The sequence below is a fragment of the Cryptomeria japonica genome, chromosome 4 (assembly GCF_030272615.1).
Source record: "Cryptomeria japonica chromosome 4, Sugi_1.0, whole genome shotgun sequence".
NCBI lineage: Eukaryota > Viridiplantae > Streptophyta > Pinopsida > Cupressales > Cupressaceae > Cryptomeria > Cryptomeria japonica.
The window spans coordinates 53,987,998-53,997,706 of NC_081408.1; positions in this window are offsets into that span (position 1 = coordinate 53,987,998).

Below are 9,709 nucleotides of genomic sequence, written 5' to 3' on the forward strand. Positions count from 1 at the left end.
CTCTCTCTTTGGACCACACATAACACCTAAAGACATCATGTAAGGTCCCTTAGCACACATATGACCCCTTAAGACCATATGATGTCCTAAGGGGTCACATGATGTTCTAACACATGTGCAGCCCCATTATGACTCTACATGATCCCCAATGATTCCATATGACCCCTTTGGACCATGTAAGATATCTTAAGGGGTCATATGGTGTTGTAACACATGCGTGGCTCAATTAGGACCCAACAGTACCCCTAACAAAATCATGTGACATATCTTCCTCTCCTCCCATCTCTCTCTCTCTCTCTCTCTCTCTCTCTCTCTCTCTCTCTCTCTCTCTCTCTCTCTCAGGACCCCACATAACAACACATGACCCTTTAGGAGAATATGATGTCCTAAGGGGTCATGTGGTTTCTTGAGGTGGCAAGATGAACCATTATTACAAAATAAAAAGTAGTCCCAATACTGCTTAAAAAAATTAAACACCTAAGAGGTCATATGGTGTTCTAAGGGGTCATAGGACACCATATGGCCCATTAGAACACCATACGACCCATAATGATACCATATGGTGTTTTAATAGGTCATATAGTGTCTTAAGGGGTTGTAGGACACAATCTGACCCCTAAGGACACATTATGACCTCTAACAGCACCTAAGGGTTCATATGGTGTCCTAAGGGTTCATACGACACAATATGATCCATCAGAATACAATGTGACCCATAATGACACCAAAGGGGTCATATGGTGTCCTAAGGGGCCACAAGATACCATATGATCCCTAAGGACAACATATGTCCCATAACAATACCTTATGGTGTCATAAGGGGTCATATGGTGTCCTAAGGGATCTTAGGACATAATATGACCCCTAACAACACCTAAGGGGTCATATGGTGTCCTAAGGGGTCACAACATACCATATGACCTATAGAGACACCATACGACCCATAACGACACCATATGGTGTCCTAAGGGGTCATAGGACACAATATGACCCCTAATGACACCATATAGCCTTAATGTGGTGCTCTAAGGGGTCATATGGTGTCCTAAGTGTTGGAATCCAAGAAAACTGAGAGGGTGGTGAATTAGTGTTCTGCCAGTATGCTTAAAGAGGAAAATCCATGGTGGGATTCATGACCCACAATATATATCCATTGGCTAGTTGAATAAATATTACATGAAAGGGGCCTACACATACATGAAGGCACATTTCCCAGAGCACACTTCTGATCACCAAGGAGCCTCACTAACTATAGATACAAAATACTGAATTACAATAAAAAATTTGAACTCTGAGTGTACATCTGATATGCTAGATGAGTTCCAGTTTAAGCACAGACTGTACCAGTGAATACTGAAACCTTCCTTACCGATGTATCAATTCGCTTCCCAACCCTTTATACAAACATTCAAGACCAATTATAGATCATAACATTCTCATTCTATCGATCAAGATCTTGCTCATTACATTACCATACAATTGCATATTGCCTATATTCAAAAATGACCTAATAGACTGACTTATATACCCTTACATACATGAATGCCTTATGTTGGCTTACATTCATATTACAAAAGATAAATAAATGTCAGCCCAAAACAAAATATAAACTTAAATCTTCATGATTGTTTCCACTTTAACCTTTGCTAGATCAATCTCTTATGTTGGCCTCCAAATACTGGTTCCAAGTTTGTCGGTATACTTCATTTGTTGGTTTCTTTTCCATATATCAGTTACCTAAATGTCAAATACCACACCTTGATTATTGGATCCACTATGATGTGTGTTGCCATCAATGACAACACCATGAACCCAAATGAGTGTTAATTGCCAACAATCTCTTCCTTTGGCATTGATGGCAACACTAATGTGAAAAATGATGCAATGCCCTATTGTTCTAGTTCCTATCCATAATCTTCCCAAAAATTGATCTTCATGAAACTACTCCCCCTGGCCTATACATTACTTCTTATGTCAACTCCTTCTAAATTGCATCCAAGTCCACTTCCCCTTGGATTAACATTTTCACATCCAACCTCTCCCCCTTTGACAATAATGCCTAAGGCCGGGGCAAACAATAACAAAAGAATGGAATGAAAACTGAGATTACCGAATCAAAATATGCTTGAATACATACAGATAAGCATTCTTCAAAAATACTAAGTATGTATCCCAACCAGTTCTTAGTGTACCCCAAACTGATACAAATCTATTTAGAATGTAGGCGTTTACTTCTTGATCTGATAATGAGTCTAGAATGGGTTGACTAATCTTATCCATACACTCCCTCTTATGAAGTAATAATGTGTCTAGCCAGGGACTGACTAGACCTCTTAGTTATTTGGCTCTCCAGATGAGGTTATCCTTATCCTTTTCTAATGCTCATATCTCTCCCTTTGTAATCAAAATTTGACCATCAATTCCATTGGTTAGGGATTGAGTTCCATCAAAATTATTTACAATTTGCTCCAATTTCTCCTTAGTCGCCCTTATCTTATTCTCTAGATCTACAATAAGTTTGGAAAAATTTGTGCAAGATCGGTATAAGTTAGTACACTATTTAAGAGCCTCATCAATCTTCTTAAGACCTTCAGTCAACTTGTTCTTATCTGCTACTATCATATTGTCACAAGTTGATTTTCTTGTAGCATTATACCTCACCACTAGTTGTTGCTTTGAGATTTGTTTAAGAGTGGTAAACTCTTTTGCAATATGCTCAGTCAAACCTTTGAGATTGTCAGTAGGATTGGTTACTGAGCTTACTTGGTACTCTGGAGCAAGTTATTGCAGTACTGGGATTGCTTTCTCTATGACCTGCTTCTCCTTTGTACCCTGTTTTATCAGTTTCTGAGCTGCAACAAGCGTCAACTCAAAGCTGGTTGCATCTAGCTCCTTGCTTTTTTCTTCCTTTACTGGTGATTGTGCCAGTGCATTATCCTTGTCTTTCTCTTCTTCCTTTTCCTTTATTTTTTCCTTCTTTTCTTCATGTGTTAGAACACCCATATGACCCCTAACAATACCATATGACCCCTTAGGACACCATATGATGTCCTAATGGGTCATATGTTGCTCCAAGGTGTCATATGGTGTTCTAACAAATGAGTGACACTTTATGACCCCTAAAAACACCATATGAATCATTATGATACCATATGACACCTTAGGACAATATGATATGTTGAAATCAAGGAATACTGAGAGGGGGGGTGAATCAGTGTTGTACTAGTAAATAAATTTTCAAACTTATTCTCAGACCACTAGAAGCAAATGCAAGAAAGTAAAATTCAAGAACACAAGCTAATCAACCATAAAATCATAACACCGGGATTTTTATGTGGAAACCCGAAAAGGGAAAAAACATGATTGGATTGAAACCCACAATATTCATATACAGTGATCAGGAGTACATAAATATTACATAAGGGAAATGCACTTGTATTCAAGCACACTTCCTAGAACCAAAGGTTCAATTACAATATGGAAGTCTCACTGACTTATAAATCATTTATAATGATAACTACAATGATTGAACTCCAAAATAACATCAAACAATGCTTGGATGAGTTCCAGTTAAGTGCAAAAAGTTTGACTGTAACACCTTTGCAACTCTACCTTATTCTACTTCTTAGTTAGATATCAAATCAAGAATGTGCATGTGAAACTGTGCCAAATAGGTTTCTCAATCACCATTCACTCATATCATACCTCAAAAATATCTTCTGCATTGGTCGTATATATCCACAATCACAAAATAAAACATTTATCAAGTTGGCCAACCATAATATGCAATTTTACATGTAACCGAGTGTCATCTTAGATCGGATCACTAAAACATATGCAGATCAACTGGAGTCAAATAATGTCAAGATGATTTCTACATGTTGGCCCTATCATCCCATGAACAAATATAACTGTCGAAATCACTGCAAAGATTCTAGACCAAAAGTGCTTTGTTTATCCTGAAATATTGGTGACACATTTTCAAATCACTCTCTCTACTAGTTACCAAAATCCATAACTACCAAATAGAATTTCCAAGGAGAGTTGCCATTAATGACAACCCTAACCTATTATCCATGTACTAGAATCTACTGGATGAGTGTCAATTGCCAACATGATGTCCTAATAGGTCATAGGGTGTCCTAGCAGGTCATATGATGTTCTAACACATGTGTGGTCCCTTAGGACCTCATATGACCCCTAAAAACATGATATGACCCCTTAGAAATCCATATGACTCCTTAGGACCCTATATGACCCCTTAGGATAATATAATGTCCTAAGGGGTTATATGGTGTCTAAAGGGGTCATATGGTGTTCTAACACATGTGTGGCCCCTTAGGAACTCATATGACCCCTAAAGGCACCATATGAACCCTCAAGACAACATATGACCTATAACAACACCATATTAACCCTTAGGACACTATATGACACCTTGGGACACCATATCACCCACTAGGACATAATATGGTCTTTTAATTGGTAATACAATGTCCTAAGGGGTCATATGGTGTCACTATAGGTCATATGGGGTCCTAATGGGCCATACATGTATTAGAATACCATATGACCCCTTAGGATGTCATATGGTATCCTTAGGGCTCATATTGTGTCCTAAGGGGCCATGTCATGTAGTAGGATGGTAAAAGGGATCATATGATTTTTAGACAATTCAAATAACTAGAAGAAAACTGAGAGGGGGGTGAATCAATTATCACCAAATTATCAGAACCTTAAGAAATTAAAACTTTAATACAAGAATGCATAAACCAAATACCGAAATAGTAGATAAACCAATTAAGAATAAATAATAATCATAGAATAAATACCATCCACATGACACCAAGATTTATACGTGGAAAACTTGGTAAAAGGAAAAATAACAGTGGGAAGCCTACCCATAGTCAGATAATAATTTTGTAGTAAGTATGTGAATTATAATTGAGGGGCCAACACTTGTAGCTAGAGAAAACTGCTCATCACAAAAGGAATCTCACTGACTACATAGAAATCCAAACTACAATCCGAAAGAATGAATGAACTTCAAAGATAGCATCTCTTATGCCTGAATACAATTCTGGTTAATCTCAATACCAAAGGACTAAATCCTCTTACATAAACCCAACTCGATCACTAATGATCGACCAAATCCTCTTCCTGAATGATTATTACATTATTCTCTCATATTACATATTCATATCCCTTACCCATATGATCTACAATGAGATCTTACATCATATATATACAAACCCTTGACAGCAAACAATAAGGTCGGCCACCAGACAATAAAACAATTACATAATTATAAAACTTGTCGGCCTAAGACCAAACAAATAATATCCAACCCATAAGACATCTCGAAATCACAACAAGAGGTCCAATCCACACATTACATTAAGTCGTTCGATAACCTAGATAATATTGTGACCCAATTTAGGTCCACACATGCTAAAGAAATGATCCCAATCAACTAAGTCTCAAACATGATCACCATCAACATCCTGAATCTCCACTAAAAGCCAAACCAACACTACTTATGCATAACATCAAATATCTTCAACAAAGCTCTATCAGTGAAACCCTTGCCGAAACAACAAACCAAGCTTGCCAAAATACAAGATAGCATCCGATGACTAGATCAAAACCAACTGACTAAACATGAATCTGAGCTACATGAATAAGCCAATTCCATAGGCCAAACATATCGGAGCATACCGGATCAACATGATCTAATCCAACCAAAAACCAAACAACCTGTTAGGACTAGAAGGATACCGATAAAGCATCCAAAATAGCTAGTGTTGATATCAATGACAAAACATCAATGCAATACAATAATCAATTCCTACAAATGGCCAACAATCTCCCCCTTTGGCATTGATGGCAACACTAGATGTGAAAAACATCCAAGTGCTAAGAAATGCCAAACAAGTCTCCCCCAATGGAAGACAACCAACAATCTCCCACACAAAGATATAGCAATGAAGTTCTGAAACAAAGACCAAACTCCCCCTGTGAATGATATCCATATAAAGCTTTGTTTTTCACATATATCTCTCCCCGTTTGACATCAATGCCAAAAAATCTGAAAAAAATATCAGAGGATAAACAAAAATCATTGAATCACAAGGCTAAGTACTCCCCCTGAGTAGTATCATGCCCACATCAATCTAGAATGAATAATATCTCTAATAATGCATACCAGACTAAAACGAAATAACATTAATCAGTTCTCTGTCAGAGGGGTAGAAATAATTTGTCTCTAAGGTACTCAAATGATTCTTTAGGCAAATGTTTAGTGAAAATATCTGCAATTTGCTCTTTAATGTTCACATAAACCAGTCTAACCTCATATTTTTCCAACTTCTCCTTCAAAACATTATACTTGATAGATATGTGCTTTGTCTTATAGTGAAATACTAGATTCTTTGATATGTCAATTGTTGGCAATTGACACTCAATTGGTTGGTTTCACTATGTTATCATTGATGGCAACATGGTAATTTATTCTAGCTTCATATTTTGGGTTAATTGTGTACCGACGGGCACTTCATAGACACTACACCAACATCGGTAGGTTGGAAGGAATTCTTTGGTTACTGGCAATGCAGGCCGACATGGTTTAGAATCAGGTTATCAGTATTGGAGGCCAACAACTTTTGGATCCAACATCGGCAATGGTTTTGATATTCATGTATTTATGTTATCTAGTCAACATGTATATTGTCATTGTAATTATCTTTGTAAGCCAACATAAGGTATGATGAATTGTGAAGGGTATATAGGCCAGTTTATCGGATCATTTTGTTATAGGATAAGGATGTGAATATGGATGGATAGGAGATATGAAATATATGAGAGAGATTATGTATGAGCGGATATTTTTGTAAAGGGTTATTATGGTAAACGGTTATGGGTTTTAGATCATAACAGACAAAGCTTAATCGAAATTGTACTCAAGCATAGAAGATATTATCTTTGTAGTTCAATCATTTCTCCATATTATATTCTGGATTTGTATGTAGTTAGCGAGGCTCCTTTTTGTGATTGAGCAGTGTGCTCTAGGCTATAAGCCTTCCTGTAAGTGCAAGCCCCTATATTTTGTAATATCTCTTCATATGGCCAATGGATTGATATTGTGGGTCACAAATCCCACCATGGTATTTCTTCTTTGAGGTTTTCCACATATAATTTTGTGTATTATGGTACTCATTTATATGATTGGCTTATTGGTTCCTTTACTTCTTTCAATTCTATATGTACCAATATGTCGGTTGGTGTATGCATATTTTAATAAGGTTGAAATTGATCATTCTGGTAGAACATTGATTCCCCCCCCTTCTCAGTGTTCTTGGATTCTAACAATTGGTATCAAATCTTTGTGCCTTGGAGGAAGTTTAACAACTTGATGAAGATCCTGATTCTGGAATCCATGGATATTATTTTGGAGAAGCAACTTGAGGTGGCACTTGAAGATTATAATGCTGAAAGGATGAAGAACTTAAAGCTACAAGATGAATTGAATTCTGCTAAGGAATTCATCCTTGTCCTACATGAGAGGCTATCATCTATTCAAGCTAGGAGGAAGGAAATTTTGCAAAATTAGGATGATGAAGAGAAAGACGCACTTAAGGAACAGTGTTAGAAGCTAAGTCAGGAGAAAGTGGCCATGAGAAATGAAATGCAAGCTATAACTATGAGAATGACAAAAGCTTGAGAGACAAATCATAATTCTAAGAGATGATTTGACTATTGCAAGTGAGTATAAAGAAAAACTCAAGATTACTTCAGCACAACTAGATGAGCTATTGAAGAGACAAAGGAAGAACGGTGATTCTAATGGACTTAGATTTGAACAAGGATAGAGTTTTGGTACTGCAAATGAAGATCAAAACCATAAGGCACTGGTAAGGCAGTTTAATGCTTATAAATTTAATGGTAGATATTTTGTTTGTAATAAATTTGGTCACATGGCTAGGCAATGTAGAAACAGAGAAAATTAGAACCCTAATTCTGCTCTCAGTCAATTCTCTAAATGTAATAAGTATGGTCATAAGATAAAACATTGCAGGATGAATGTAAAATTTTATGCATGTGGAAAATTTGGACATATGGCTAATCAATGCAGGTCAAGCAATCATACCGGTTTTAGCAAAGCAATTCAAAAGAACAATGTTACATGTTATGCATGTAATGAGGTTGGACATATTGCTAAATTCTGTAGAAGCAGAAAACCACTGGTTGGTAATGGAGGATCAAATGAGAAAGGGAAAAAAAAGGTTAATGAAATCTAGCAAGATCATACCCAGAGATGGGTCAGGAAGTCAAAAGATCAATCTACAGATGGTAATGCACTGGTTACTTATCTGGCAGAGGAGGTTTCTCCTATACCAATAGGTAGTTCAACTAGTAACTGAGGCAAATGCCTTACGAGTAGGCAAAATTCATGAAGATGTTGCATATGCCCCATGAAGAGGTTTTGGAAGATGTTCCAGACATTGGAGATGTTTTATTGAGATCTAGTATCTTCCACTAGAAGTCATTTATATCAATGAAAGATTAGGGTTTTTCTTGAAGGATAAAAGGTTGAATCTACTTCATTTTTTATCACCTTGCATTCAGAGCGATTAAGACTAATCCAAAGCGATTAAGGGTGATTCCGTGCGATCAGACATCTTCTTGAGTGATTTCACCAGCGATTGAAAGAGGTCTTTTGGTTTTTTCACTGAGAGTAATTCATAGGTATTTATCTTCAATCATAGAAGTGAGATCATCATCTATACCTATCTTTGTTGCAAATTCGATTGTCATTGAGGTCAAGGACTTTCCCAGGCCGATTTTCAAGTGATATCCGCATGTGGCTATCTTGGACAATTCGGTTGGAGATTTTTCCTATGTCCCCAAAGGAGTCATGTATGTTGAAGATGTAAGAGCTTACATTCACTTTCATATTGAGGATTTGGGAAAGACTGATATCAAGAGCATGTAAATGAATGAGATAATGGGAGATTCTGGAAATATTAAACCTGAATTCTAGCATATTGTTGATCTAGGGTTTACAGGCATTCTGGATATTCTAAAATTTGAAGATGAAATTGTTAGGTATGTTTTTAGAAGAGTGCATGGAGAGTTTATCTGGTTAGATAGACCATATAAGATTACAAAGGAGGCCATCAGGGCAATCGCCATTTTACCACAGGTTGGACAATGTGTAGAGAAGAAAATTTCAAATAATCAGGTTAACAAGATTACCGACATAACATCAGATAGGCGGTCAATGAGAATCAGTACTATCACTGATACAAACATCAGATTTGGTAGCATGGTCATCGGTTACAAGGTAACACAATCAAGCTGACTGAATTCTATTTTTAGCTCTTGCATTTATGTAGCTTATAAAATGATGAGGGAGAATGAGAAGATACATCTATGTGGTTGCATGTTAGATGAACCATTGATTAACCTAGCAAAGATTAAAGGAGAAAAAAAGGGGAATTTCTTTTATGGTAACTTAATTGTTTGTTTAATGCTATTTTTCATCAATGAGACTCTCGATTTTGGGAAGAGACAATGGGCATTTGATATCTGGTAGGGAGGCAACTGAATCAGTCTATTGCTACATTGGGTACTCAAAGAAATGACAAAGTATGGGGATATTTTAAAGAATTTCAAAAGGCTATGAATTCTAGGATGAGGGTTCCTAAGA